The following is a 15101-nucleotide window of genomic DNA, read 5'->3' as shown; positions in this document are numbered from 1 at the left end:
TCAGGTTTGGGGCACTGGAAGCAATTTCTACCTTCTAAGGTTGGCTAAGAAGATATTTCACACCTGCATCAAAATCTCTTTCCTCCCACCCCCACACCATTGCTGCCTAGTTTTCAGTTGATGCAACTGAAGTTTGGATCCGAAACATGTACTTTTAATTTCTTTATATCCAATGCAATAGTGCTTCCACATCTTCATAGATGTGGCAGAATTCCACCCTGTCCCCTGTTTATATATTTGGGTGGGGAAAGCCTCTTTCTCACATGCTCCTGACATTTGTTCACTCAAGCGATCTACAAATATTGGAACAGTGATTGTGTATTCTCCTCTAGACGTGTGTCTTGTTTATGTTTGGTAACAATGTGGTCAATGCCTATGCATGTTCTGGTCTTTAATATTTGTTTTTAAAATGCAGCGATTAAAGAGGTTTGGGAAATATGCAGAGATGGCAAGAATGGAGTTCATTAAAGCTATAGAAGCATAATAAAGATTGCTGAATAAAGATTAGTTGATTAGACCACCTTTTCAGATCTACCATTGGTCTAGTAGGTGAGTACAAAGGTTGAGGTTCATTGTAAGAATTCTAATCCATACTCATACTGGTGAATCAATGGTTTGTAGATATTTCCGTTCCATTTAAGGACCCTCAGAAGTGATACCCACTTAAATTTGATATGAAATCAAAAGGAAAAACCCCAAATCTATTGAATGTAACGACAGAAAACTTATTGTATTAACCAGTGATGTGGGTGATACCTGAGCATTTAGCACAACTTCTGAAAGTTCAGAATATCTCAGTAATCCTCACAATAATCTAGTAAGGTAGGCCTGCTTTTAGTTAGCACCTTTTAGCAACTGAGCAAAGAGGCACCTTTTTAAAGTGGTGATTTTCTTTATGTAGCCAAGGGGAGAGCAGTTGGCCTTATCCATCCCCAACACAGCTTCCCTCCAGTGGCTGTTGCTGGTGTCTATCTTAGGTTTCTTTTTAGACTGTGAGCTCTTTGGGAACAGGGAGCCATTGTACTTATATCTATGTAAACTGCTTTGGGAACGTTTGTTGAAAAGCGATATATAAATATTCATCATCTTCGTATTACAGATAGAAAAACTGAAGTTGAAGGAATAGCAGGTTCCTAAGGGCAACCAAGTGTCTCTTTGTCTGTGTGAGACTGAAGTGCGCTGAACTCATTTTCTAAAAATGCACCTGCTTTTCTCAATGCCTTTTAAAAGAGTACTGAAAGAAATGTGTAATTTTAAAATGATACTTCAGAATCCATTATACAAAAACATCTGTTGCCCGTGCTGTTTTGGTAAAATGGAGCACAGGAAAACTTGATAGGAAATCCCGCCCCCTCAAATAAGCAAGTTTTTAACTGGTGGGGAAGGAGTATATGGTTTTTTCTTTTTTTCTTTTTCTTTTGTTAGCTGTTTGTGAGGTGAAAAGTAGGAAGCTGCCATATACTGAGTCAGACCACTGGCCCATCTAGCTCAGCATTGTCTACACAGACTAGCAGCGGCTTCTCCAAGGTTGCAGGCAGGAATCTCTTCAGCCTTATCTTGGAGAAGCCAGAGAGGCAACTTGGAACCTAGATGCTCTTCCCTGAGCGGCTCCATACCATGAGGGGAATATCTTACAGTGCTCACACTTCTAGTCTCCCATTCATATGCAACCAGGGTAGACCCTGCTTAGTTAAGGGGACAAGTCATGCTTGCTACCACAAGACCAGCTCTCCTCCTGTGGTTGATATCAACTCCCTAGGCTGAAGATACCAATAGGTAGATGCTGCTGCCACATTTCAGTGACTTTCTGGGACAAGCCAGATATATCACGCCAAAATAATAAAATAATAATTGGCCCTGGGACGCTTGCTTCCCCCCTTATAGCATATGCTTGGGGTGGGGTATCTGAACTGGGACTGTGGTTTTGGGGTTTAACTCTGCCTCCCTGCTGTGGTGCTGATCTTGTTTCCCCCGCATGAGCTATTTACAGGGGAAGAAGGAAGCAAAGCAGCTGGTTAATTAAATAATTTTTAACTCTTCTCCAGGTTGACTCTATCTACTGTGGTATACCAGCTCTGCTTGGAGGATGCAAATTTTGACTCCTGTGACCTAGATCATGCTTGTCATGGATATATCTGTAGTCCTCTGCTAAATGAGAAAAGAGGCACCTTTTAAAAGTGGCGATCTCTTATATTTATCAGGGGGAGAGCAACTGGCCCTATCCATCCCCAGCACAGCATCCCTTCAGTGACTGTTGCTGGTGTCTATCTTATGCTTTTTTAAAGATTGTGAGCCCTTTGGGGACAGGGAGCCATTTTTATTTATTCATTTATATCTATACCTATATTATATCTATAAACCGCTTTGGGAACTTTGGTTGAAAAGCGGTATATAAATATCACCACTGTGCTCTCCCCCACCCCACAATCTGCACAATTCCTCCCCACCCCCATCTTGTACAACTATATATATTGGAAAACTGAGACCAGGGAGAGTCTGTTCTCACAATGCAAACATACCATAGTGTATGAAGAGGTCACCGAATGTTACCCTTCCTCCAGTCTTAGAGCAGTATATCTGGTTCTCTCTCTCTACCACCTTTCAGAGCCCTGTGGCTCTTTCTTGCTTTGAGGACTCAAAGCAACTCACTTCCTTGCTTTGAGTCAATCAGGACAGGCTGATTGCTGATTGATTGGCCCATGATCACCCAGTGAGCTTCTGGATGAGCTGGTATTTTAGTTGGATCTCTTTCCCTCCTACTCAAACCCTAACCACTACATCATGCTGCTGTAGATAATCGGGAAATTTTAGAAATGATATTCAACAAGATTTCTGGTTTGTTGGTTTTTACTACCTCCATATATTGCCTAGCTTCAAAGCTACATAATTTCACATCTGCCTTACAAATGTTCTGAATGGTTTGAAGGTGCAAAGTGATCCCTTTTAATTTCCGTGTCAGAGCACCGCTAATGACACAGACACGTTGATCAGTCTCGTTTCATAAGAGCAATTAATATGTTGGGTTATGAAACCTATACATCTCTTCCTGAATATTAAGATAAACAGTTTTATTAGTCATGGGAAATTAAATGCAAGTCACTAATCTAGAAAAGATAGGCCAGTGTCCTGGGGACAAGTATCCAATTTGTATTCCCGCCTGGAAGAATTATGTTTCTGGGTGTTTTGGGTTTTTTTTTTTAAACCCTCCTTTGATGTAATTTGTCTCTTTCCTGATTTTTCAAATTTTGTCATCCAAAAGTGAGAGGTGGAAATGAATACATTTAAAATTGTGTATGCTTCTAGGACTGCAGACACGCATTGAGTAGAGTAATGGCCTATCTGGATTTGTAGAACCCCAATTTGATAAATGAAATGTCCCTGTTGGGAAGGATCCCTTCCCCTTGACTTCAATATACAGCAGAGATGGCTGTTGCTCATCTAGTCTTCCTTTTACCTGCTGCCGCCCTCTCTAAAATCTCCAAATCAAGTATGAAATACCTGATCTCCAAATATCAGGTAGAAAAACATCCTATAGCCCAGGGAAGATCTTTCATATGAAGAAGATCCCAGGTTCAATCAGTCCTGTACCATCATGGGACCAGGGTTCTCTCTAATTTTTTTCATCTGTGTGCGGAATGAGTTTTGTTTTGGGCGGTAGTATCAAGCATTGTGTGCATGCACATGCATTCAGAGTGGGACTTTCCAGATTCAACCTGAGTGGGATCTAAAATTAACTGAGCGGACATCAAAAAACGTGTAAGCATCAGCTGCCCTGGGCCCACAAGTTTTGGAAGGAGGCACGGCAAGTTGGCTTGCAGCACCATGGATAGCTCCGTGGTACAAGTTGCTCTGATAGCAGTCAGAGAGAGATGAAGTTCTTAAAAACTTCTGATGGGAGCTGAGACTACCACTTTTGGGCTCTGCCTCCCTTCCTGGAGAGCAAGAAGCCTTAAAGAAGCAGTCTCCTGGCCTGAAGCAGTCTCCTGGCATTCCTCTTCCTCCTCCCCTCTATTGGATCCTGCCTGGCCTAATCTTGGTACTGGGGTGCAGCTATCAGGGAGTGCAGTTGTGTGGGAAGGGCTGGCTCTTTAGACTCTTTAGGAGTCTTGGGCCCTGTATCAGAGGCTAGGAGGGCCCTGATTCCGAGAGTTCTGTTTTGGAAAGCTCTGGTTCTAGGGTTCTTTGTGGCTTAGTGTCAGAAGGCTGAGACTGGGTCTAGTGCTGGTGCTGCCTCTTCAGTGTCAGACTTGGAGTTATTACACATTCCCTAGCATCTTGAGTTAGGAACCTAAGAAGTTGCCTTCTACCGAGTCATCCCATTAGTTCATCCAGCTCAGTCTTGTCTACACTGACTGGCAGCAGCTCTCCAAGGCTTCAGGCAGGAGTCTTTCCCAGCCCTACCTGGAGTTGACGGAGATTGAACCTGGGACTTTCTCCATGCAGATGCTCTACAGCTGCATCCCCTAAGTGCCTTACAGCAGGCAGTGCTCACCAGTAGTTGCCCATCTAAATGGAAACCAGGGTGAGTTCTGCTTTGAAAAGGAGACAATTCATATTCACTGCTGCAAGACCAACTCTCCAGGTAGCAGGAGAGACCTCTGCCGGAGAGACACTGTAGGTCACAGTAGACAGTAATGGGCTAGATGGACCAATGATATGACTCTGTATAAGGCAGCTTCATGTGTTAATCTTCCTAAGCTGGTTATTTTCCTCACCTTGGCTTTCTTCTTTAACACTCCCAATCCCATGATCTTGCAAGGTCTCTAGGGTCCAGTGCTATGATGACAAAGAATTCACTACTGAATGGGTTGTGGCGCTTCACCATGATGATTGATTCCTGTCTACCCCATATCATTCCTCTTCTTTCTAGGACCAGCCTCCCTCACCCAGTAAGCGTACTTACAACAGTTGTGAGGATGCAATCAGTAACTAGCTTGTAACTTGGTGGTATTCTTATTGCATCTTCATCCTGCCATTCGTTCAGGAATCATGGTGCTGTACATGCTTCTCTTCTCTTTCCCCCTCCCCAGAAGCATTTTACCCTTGCAACAACCCTGTAAGGTAGATAGATTGGGCTGAGAGTGAGTGACTGACTGGCCCATGGTTCCCCATTGAGCTTTGTGGTTGAACCGAAATACAATCTTCTCAGTCCTAATCTAACCACTACACCAGGGGCTTTCATACTTGGGTCCCCAGATCCAACTCGCATCATCTCCAGTCATAAAGGTCAAAGGCTGGGAATGGTGGGAGTTGCAGTCCAACAACATCTGGGGACCCAAGGATGGGAAACCTTGCCCTGCACCACACTGGCTCTCATTTGAATGACAAGTTTACTACTGATGAATCAGTAATGTCAGCTGTGACCACATTGTGTTATAAGCCTCCTGTAATATTGTGGTAGATTGCTTTGGTTTTGGTAGGAGGAATGTTGAGATTCCTCTTTGGGATGTGTTCTTGGAAAGAAGTTAATGAATATTCTACTATGGGGAAGTGGGGAGAGAGAGAGAGAATGCAAGTGAATTCATAATGCAAAACTACCCCTCTCACATGGTGGATCTGTGGTGAAATATTCTCCTCTAGGGTTTAGGTAGGAAGGCATCTACTATACCTAATGGAGGAAGCAGCCATCTTGTTTCATGGGTACGATTCCTCTATTGTTGCTTTCCTGTGTGTATATCTGGATGGAAGAACGATGGACTGCAACGCCTATGATACAGTCCATGCTGGGAGCATGCTGTACATGGATGGAGGCATGTGGACTTGCCTAAGGCGTATGTGGAATTTAGTGGATTAAACTCTATTGTTCACCACCCATACAATTCAGCTTGCAGGGAAAGGCATTTCACCATGCTTCCTTAAGGAATGTCCTGTGAAGCTGGTGATGTAGACGTGGCCCATTGCATTTAGACGCCATTGGGTGCTTCAGCCTTATTCCTTCCCGGGTCTGGTCCTTGAAAGGGAAACGACTCCTCATCCCACACACTTCTAAAAGTACCATATGGAGAATCCCTGGATGACAGCTTGGATCCCCTTGTGCAGCGAGTTACTGCCATGGCCCACACACTCTTCTTGGAAAATAGGCGCTCTCCAAAGAAAGGGGCTATCTTTAGTTATATTTTTCTAGAAATTCTTCTTTCAGGAAACAGTAATTTAAAATGTCAAGAAATGGCTCCTTGAAAGTGCACCCTGCTGCTGTGCCACAGTGTCACTTCATGGCTGGGAGATCAGTTGGGGGCTTCCATTCTAGTCTCGTGAAGCTTCCGAGACCTGCTATTCTTTACACATGAATGGCTCTGCTTAACTCGGCAGAGGCCTTGGGGCTTGTCTGTAAAGATTTCAGCTGTGTCGATGTAAATGCTTCACGTAGGCAACCCTGGAGGTTTCCATCCTGATGTCCTTCAAGGTTATCTGTTCATTTCATCCCTGAGCATTCTTGTCCGTCCTCTGTCACTGTGGAAAATCTTTCCAAAGCCCGCGGTTTGGGACCAAGGTCTTTATAAAGGACAGATTCCTGCTACATGCTCTTGCCCATCTGTTGAGGACATCAGCAGAGGCCCTGCCACTTTTGGCGGTGTGGTTGGCGGGACTGAAGCAGTGTTCCCTCTCACAGGGAATCCCCGGTGTTGTTGACTACAACTCCCGTAATTCCCAGCCAAAGGCCATCGCAGCTGAAGATGCTGGGAGTTGTACTCAACAACCTCTGGAATTCTCTGCTAGAAGGAATGCTGGACTGGAGTCTCTTCACCAGCAGTGCCCATGCCAGGGCTGTACAACATCCACCCTCCAGCTGTTTTGGGACTGCGATTGTTTTGATTATAGTCTGGGGGTTGTAATGTGTTGATCTTATGTATTGTTCAGTTTTTATACCACCTTTCATAATGTATCTCAAGGCAGTTTACAAAAGTTAAGATACAGTAAAATTCCATAAAGGTTACATTTTAAAACCTTAAAATCAATTAAACATTAACACCATAAAACACCAAGAAGCAATTAAAAGAAACAAATGCAAGAAAGCTGAGAAACCTGGCAGCCTCTAGGAGGCAAAAGCCTGAGTGAATAAAAAGTTGTTTTTTAAAAGCCAAACGTTCACTGGAAGAGCATTCCAGAGTCTGGGGGCAACAGCAGCCCTTTGGGGACAGGGATCTATCTTATTTATTTATCATTTATCTGTGTAAACCGCCATGAGCCATTTTTGGAAGGGCGGTATAGAAATTGAATTAATAATAACAACAACAACAGAGAAGGCCCTGTCCTGTGTGCACGACAGTCTAGCCTCTCTCTGTGTTGACACACGGAGCAAAGCCCCCCCTCCGCGCCCTGCTGATCTTGTTGGGCAGGCAGAAACCCTTGGTCCTTCAGGTATCCAGGGCCCAAACCGTAAAGGGCTATAAAGGTAATAACCTTTAAATACTATTGTTTTTATTGTGTTTCATGCATTTTAATCTATGATTTCTTAATATCTTAAATTTTGTACACTGCCTAGAGCTGTTCATATCAGGCGGTACAAAAATATGATAGATAAATAAATAAATAAATAACCAGCGTCTTGAACTGGATCCAGAAATAAATTGGCAACCAATGCAGCTCTTTCAGAATAGGTGTAAGGTGCTCTGAATGAGCTGTTCCAGAGAGAACCCTGTCAGCTGCATTCTGCACTGGCTAAAGTTTCTGAATATTCTTCAAGGGCAGCCCCACATAGAGAACATTGTAGTAATCCAGTCACAAAGTGACTAAGGCATGGGTAACTGTGGCCAGATCTGCCTTTTCGAGGCAGATGTGATTTTTGTGGAGTTTTATTGTATTTTAATTTTTGTGAACTGCCCTGGGGTGAATTTTGTGAAAGGTGGTATATAAATTAACTCTCCTCATCCCTGGCCACAGTGGTCAATAGTCAGGAATGATGAGAGTTCTGGTCCAACATCTGTTGTGGCAGCCCTGGTCTTTGCTTTGGAGCTCCCTCACTCAGGATGCCCATTCAGCCCTCACTCATCATCAGACTTTCCGTTCAAGTGTTTTGTCAGGCTGTAACATAAGAACAGCCCTGCTGGACCAGGCCCAAGGCCCATCTAGTCCAGCATCCTGTTTCACACAGTGGCCCACCAGATCCATTCAGTTGTCATAATTGTGTTTGCCCATGCCATGTTCTTCTGCGACTCTGTTCCTGCTATCTGAGTAGTTTTCAGGCTTTGGTTTTATTTTCCTGGTTATTCTGTAGCCTCATAAGACTCTTCATCTGTGGTAATGGAGGTAGGCTCGGATTTGATGCTGAGAACCCTTCAATTAGTTGTGTTTCACAGTCTATGCAGAGGCCACCTTGACATTAGTTGTTCAGCAATTTGATGCTGCCATGACAACCATAGGCCTAGCACTGGGCCAAATCTACTCACTATAGCAATAGACCCTTGCTGTTAAAAAAAAGGGGGGGAGCCCCTCCCAAAGGGATGGCAAACTTATTCAGCTGGACCACTTTAGAAACTCATGACTGGCTGAATTACACAGTTCTCTGGAATTATCCATAGAATTCAGGAGTCTATTGATGATACAACTTCTCATTCTAGAAGGTGACGGACATACTGATAGTGTGGCACAGTGCTTCTGAAGATTCTGGGCGTTTAGGGATTCATCAGTGAAAAGATCAATAATGGCAAATAGGCTCGCTGAAACAGGGGTTGGAAACCACTGATGTAGCTTAGAATTGTGAGATGTCTCTCTATATCTGGATGAATGTGCACAGGCCTTCATTTTGTGAGATTTCACCTTCCTTCCTGCCCCAAATCACCAACAACTTGGACAAGGTGAGAAGGATCCACATGGAACATTCTTGACATGCAGTCCACGTAAAGCACCAGTGGATCTGGGCCATGATAAATGGAATGAACACTTTCATAATAAATGTGTCGTCTTACAGTATGTGTCTGGAAGGTCAAATCTAAACCAACATTCTAAGACCCAGTGCTGCCCCGACAGTGCAACAATCACAAGAGATTACTAGTTCTGCTGTGAACAGACTTCTCAACAGAGTCTAACTAAGCTGGGATGTTTGATGCAACCATCCTTGAAGCAATGAATCACAGTGCATCTCAACCCTCCAGTACAGCAATTGCCGGGTTTAAATAACTGGTGACTAAGAAGCTTTTCCAGAAGGCTATTAGTGGACTGGCGTCCCATAGAGAGTATTCGGTTGTGAAGAGTGGAGCTTGTTTTGCATCTTTAAACAGTGTCAGCTCTGAGAAGAAGAAATCTTTATTACGATCAATGACCAGCAAAACGCAATAAACATAATGAACAATTAACAATGCAAAATAAAACAATAAGATAGTAAAACAGTAAACTACTGACCAGCAAGCTAAGACAATCTAACCAACTCTTGGTGAATTTTACAAACGATAAATCAAAGTTTCATTATGTTTAAAGAAATTAAATCATCCTGGTTGGACAGTAAATATTAAAGGTAGAATGCATCTGAGTGGCCTGGAAATTTGACTTAAAAACAGGTAATAAAATAAGAGTAGTGTAGAAGTACTTGAGCCGTGCTCTGAGTTCAACACAGAACCAGGGAGTCGTGAACTGCATTGGTTCCAACAGTTTAACTCTGAATTCAGTTGGCAAGAGTGCTGTTTAAATTACTTTAGGGATTCATCTAGGACTTGAACGTAGCTTAGTTGAATAATGAATTGTTTGCATTTTGTTGTATGCCTTTAATGTATTTTGCATAAAAGATAGCCACATCTATACTTAGCTTACGTATATGTACAATATGTATTGTGTGGACTTCTGGTATACTGGCAAGGTGTCCATTTTTTTCTGTTTCTTTGGTGGTATTATCTTTAATCCTCGGTCAAAAAGGGGCTTGATTGTACCCCATTTGAGAACATAAAACTTCATGTACAGTGTTCTGCAACTCCACCTTCCAGGTCATTACGACATTAAGTGTTCCATGATGTTTCATCCATTATCCCTACATTATGTTATCTAAAAGTACCCCATTGCTTCTTGAATGGGGAACGATTGACCCTGATGTTGTCAGAAGGTTATAGCAAGACTATCTATCAATGGCTATTAGCCCTGAGTGGTAGTTCATTGCAACCTCCATGTTCAGAGGCAGTATTGTTGTTGTTGTTTTTAAATTTATGTACCGCCTTTCATTAAAGCAATCCCAAGGCGGTTTACAGCAAATATATATATATATATATATATATATATATATATATATATATATATATATATATATACACACACACACATATACACACAAGATGGTAAAAAAGACAGAATTAAAATATTAAGTGGGGAAAAATATTAAACAAATCTGATTAACAAATTTAAAACAAAAGCATAAAAGCTATAAAAACTATAAAGAGCATCAGCAGAGAATCAAATAAATGCCTGGGCAAAAAGCCAAGTTTTACACTTTTTCTAAAAGCTGTAATGGAGACCATGGAGCGAATAGCCATTGGGAGAGCATTCCAGAGTCTGGGGGCAGCAACACAGAAGGCCCTGTCCCACATGCACAGTATGCCTGTACAGACCAGTTACTGGGATCAGTGAGAAAGGACTGCCCTCTAGTTGTGAGCTTCTTTTCGACATCTGCATGGCTGTCATGGGAGATGGGATGCTGATTTTGATTGACCTTTTGATCTGATCCAGCTTGTAACATGCATTCTACTAAATATAATTTGGAATCACAAATACTTGATTTTCTGCAAGTCATGTCAATACAGAGTTTTTGATGAGTGTATTAGTCTCTGTCAGAGGCATTGAATACGTGTAGGGTTGTAATAGCACAGATGATGGGTCAGTATATACCAGGGGTGGGCAAACTGGCCCTCTGGCTGTTGCTGAACTACAATTCCCATAATCTTCAGCCACAACGTTTTGTCGCTTATTTAGAATCCCCAGACACAATTTATCATGGCTGAGGATTATGGGAGTTGTAGTTCAACAACAGCTGGGGATCCAAGGTTTAAAACCCCTAGACTATAAACTGAACTATTTGGTGACTAAACTTACCTGCTGAAGTTGGGTTGATTGAAAGGTTGACAGGATCCTCGTTTATCTAGATACAAAAGCGGACTTCATAGGGACTTTAGAAAGTTTTCACCACCTACTCCAGCACTTTGAGCTCTTTTCATAACCTTTCACTCTATTGAGGCATTGCTAATCTGCAACCAGCTGGAAGTGCAATTATAACTCTGGTTCCACCCAGCACTTATTACAGTGCTATACTTCTCATTACAAATGCCTTATCTGCAGCCAACGTCATAATTATGTTTGCTTGGAACTAAATCCCATTTGGAATGGGATGTGTCGAACAACCCTATGGATGTTTGCTCAGAAGGTGGTCTTGTGAGTTCAATGGGGCTTACTCCCAAGTAAATGTACATGTTTCATGAGTTTCTGGGAAATGAGATCAGAATGGGAGCTTTCATTTATTGGTCTATTATCCCATGCACTAATTACTGCATCTTTGTTAGTTTCTCCTCCAATGCCTACAGCCTTCTCCTTAGCTAGACTTCCCCCACACACAAACACAAAGTTTGCCTCCAATTTTCCCTTTCAGTTGACATTTAATGGCAACTCTGTTTTTAAAGTCGTCTTAAAGGAGACTTTAACTAGAAAGGTTTTACTAGAAAGAAACACCTGTTTCTAGTACCTTTCTATACAAGCTTTCCTGACATAATAGAGACAGGGCGGCCATTTCATGAGGGTGAGGCGAGACAGTTGCCTCAGGTGGCAGGTTATTGGGACTCCAGCAGGACAGCAAGATCTCTGCTGCCGTTGCCATCTGAGCACCTCTTTGGGACCAGTCTGACACTTGCCACAGCAAGCTTTGTAAGGAGTGCCTCGCCTCAGACTCTCTGAAAAGCTTACAAGAAGCATAAAGAGAGAAAAGGAGACAACTGGCAACCTTACTGGAGCCTCCCCGCCCCCTCATCACTTACAAAGCTTGCAAGGGTCAGTTTTGAAAGGGGACTAGCCCCCACGAGGGGCATGGGGCAAGACAGCACTTGGCAACGTGCCTCAGGTGCCACAATACCACCATGGGAGGAGACTGGTCTTGTGGTAGCAAGCATGAATTGTCCCCTTTGTTAAGCAGGCTTGTTAAGCTGGTTTGCATTTGAATGGGAAGAGCGGTAAGATATTCCCCTTAAGGCAGGCCTGCTCAACTTTGGCCCCCCAGCTGTTTTTTGACTGCAGCTCCCATAATCCCCAGTCACAGTGAACAATGGCCAGAGATTATGGGAGTTGTAGGCCAACATCTACAGGAAGGCCAAAGTTGAGCAGCCCTGCCTTAGGGGATGGGGTCACTCTGGGAAGAGAACCTATATGCTTGCATGCAGAAGGTTCCAAGTGCCCTCCCCGGCATCTCCGAGATAGGGCTGAGAGAGACTCCTGCCTGCAGTCTTGGAGAAGCCGCTGCCAGACAATACTGAGCTAGATGGACCAATGGTCTGACTCAGGATATGACAGCTTCCTATGTTCCTAACTTGGGCCATCCGTGACAAAGGCTGTGAATGATGGATGGGTAACTCTTTCTTTTTTCTTTGCCCAGCTTTCAGTGGTTTCTCAAGTGCTGGCCTGTGAAATATATAAGTTACCACACTCCTCCTGGTCACATGGAAGTAGAGTATATGACTTTGCTGTGGGAGGTCAAGGGAAGGTCCTGATTGGATCTCCAGCATCTTCCGCTAAGTTGATATCTGGGGGAAGAAATGAGAATTGTCTCTGTGCCTTGAGACATGGGACAGTTGCTGTTAGTCAAATCAGACAGTGCTGGCAGAGATGGACTATTGCTCTGACTCTAAGGCAGCTTCATGTGTTCATTGAAATATTAAAATCCAGCCTTGGAGTGAGTTACCTGAAGCTCCACCTACTCTTGAATCCATGTCCCCAGCCTCTGAGATCTACTACACAGGCCTTGCTCTCTGATCTACTATTGGCAGAGATTTGGTTCCTGGTGACCTGGGACAGGACTTTTTTTGGTGGTGGCCCCAAGACTGTTAAACTCTGTCCTTCCTAGGGAAATTAAACAGGGTATTATTGTGGCTGTTTTCTTAGTTTCTGCTGCTGCTTTGGTTTTATTGTCTTGTTAAATTTAGTGTGTGTGGTGTGTTTTTGTTTTAACTGCTATTTGACAGCTATTTTGAGAGACTTGAAAAGTGGGATAGAATAAATATGTTAAATAAAGAAGTATTCGCTACTTACTTGAAAGCAGTCAAGAGAACCTGCTGGTTTATCCGCAGCTTTTGTCCTCTGCTGTTTCCAGCTCTTTCCTTTCCCCATTCCCATTGGCCTTTCTCCCTGCTCTCCCCACCATGTCTCTTCACCAGAGCTAAGGAGAAAAGGGAGGTTTCTATACAGCTTGCTTCTTAGCTCCCACTTGACTCCCCTCTAGTGTTGTCGTGACATGCACCATGAGGGCTTGACGGCACTCTTGCACGCCCCCGGACACTTCAGCACAGCTGCGTATGCAGTGACTGTGTAAATATCCAGTCCTCCATCAGCCACCTCATTTTGGGCACAATCGATGCCACTACAAAGTGCTTAACACTGATTGATCGAGGATGTTTTATTTAGGAGTTCCATCATGATGATGGTGACAGCTTTCCCTTTCTTCCTCTGCACCTGCTTTTGGAGTGCATTCGCATCCTTGGTTTGTTAAATGCATTGGCTCTTAACTCACCGTAGGATGAAATGAAGGAGTTCTGCTCCAAAGCTGCCTGTACTAAAAACCAAACAAACTAGTCCTGGTCTTCAGGACAGATGATTTGGAGTAGATGATCATGGGGGAGCACAAGTTGTGAATTTGGATTTTTGGATTTGCTCTGTGGGCATGGCCTGACTCATTGAGCCGGCTGGGGAAACGGGCTGGTGTTACACTGGGTGGCTTCACTTGTCACATCAAACCAGATGTTTGGAGGAGCAGCCAGAGTGCAGGCTGTGTTAGTCTCTGCGGCAGCAAAAACAACAGAGAGTGTTGTGGCACTTTAAAAACTACCAAGCTTATGGAAGCACAAATTTTTGTGAACTACAGTCTGTTTTTATAGGGGGGTGGGAACTGAAAACAGGGAGTCAGAAAAATGCAAGAAGCTAGTCTTGCGGCAAGCTTTAAAGGTATGCACGGTAAGCAAGACAGTGATTAACGATAGCTTTAATTGGTGGCAACAACATCCTCCTAGCAATGTTAATTAGCCCTGTAATGTGATATAAAAGACTGAACATTATTCAGACCAGTGACAATAGAATCAAATGTTGTAAATTTGATTAAGCAATATGACTACATGGGATGCAATGCCTCTCAAGTCTTCCTGTTTATATCTTGATTTCCCTGAAGACTTTTAATTGGGGATTGTTTCAAATCGAAGCTGGTCTCTTCTGTATAAAATCTTAGAATTTTGTCTAATGCCCCAAAGAGCCATTAGGATTGTCAGTCTGTTTCCTGCCATTGACAGCTTTCGTAGCAGTGGATGATAAGATGACACCCATTATTTCTCTGTTTAAAATTCAAAATTGACTCTTTGGGGGTTTTTTTGGTGGGAAGGGGGAGCGTATGCTTATCTGCATGTGCCGGATATGCCGCTGTTCTATTCTTAGTGCTGTCACCATTTTGCTTTGTGGCTTTGGGTGCTGAAGCTGGTGCCTCTGTGGTTTCTCTTATTATTTAATGCTCCAATCTGGGCCTGTATTGAGTCTGACGCTTAAGGACATCTGTGATGGTGTTTTGTGAAAGTTGAGGTCAAAGGCATTAAGCGGCTCTTGCAAAGGGCAGTGGACTTTGCTTGGTGTCTGGTTTGAAGGCAGAAAGATTCAGATAATGTAGAGCAGTGGCTGAGTCTGGCTCGTCCTCCTAAACCCGATCCTCCACCTCCTAGGATTGTTGGAGCTTTTCACCTGGGCCTTGACAATTTTTCCTTCCCTTTTTTCAGAAAAGGGTTATCAATTCAGAAGTAGTAAAGTAAATCTCAACTCTCTTCAACATTCCACAGATGAAAACAGGGCATACTGGTAGTGCTCCCCCCAATTTCCCAGGCCTGCCCCATTCCCATTACTGGCAAACCTCGTTACTCATGAGGGTTCTGTGCCTTGCCTACTGAGGCGAG

The 15101-nt window shown here is 43.4% G+C and overlaps 1 protein-coding gene across 23 annotated transcripts in view; it reads left to right on the top strand.

Annotated features, from left to right (window-relative positions):
- DLG2 (discs large MAGUK scaffold protein 2) overlaps nucleotides 1-15101 on the top strand; it is a 1429269-nt gene that overhangs the window by 600144 nt on the left and 814024 nt on the right. The gene's annotated exons all lie outside the window — the stretch shown is intronic.

This window comes from Hemicordylus capensis, chromosome 3 (assembly GCF_027244095.1).
Source record: "Hemicordylus capensis ecotype Gifberg chromosome 3, rHemCap1.1.pri, whole genome shotgun sequence".
NCBI classification, from domain to species: Eukaryota; Metazoa; Chordata; class Lepidosauria; order Squamata; family Cordylidae; genus Hemicordylus; species Hemicordylus capensis.
The sequence above is the reverse complement of the archived record's forward strand: the minus strand, read 5'-3'. Positions and strand labels throughout refer to the sequence as shown.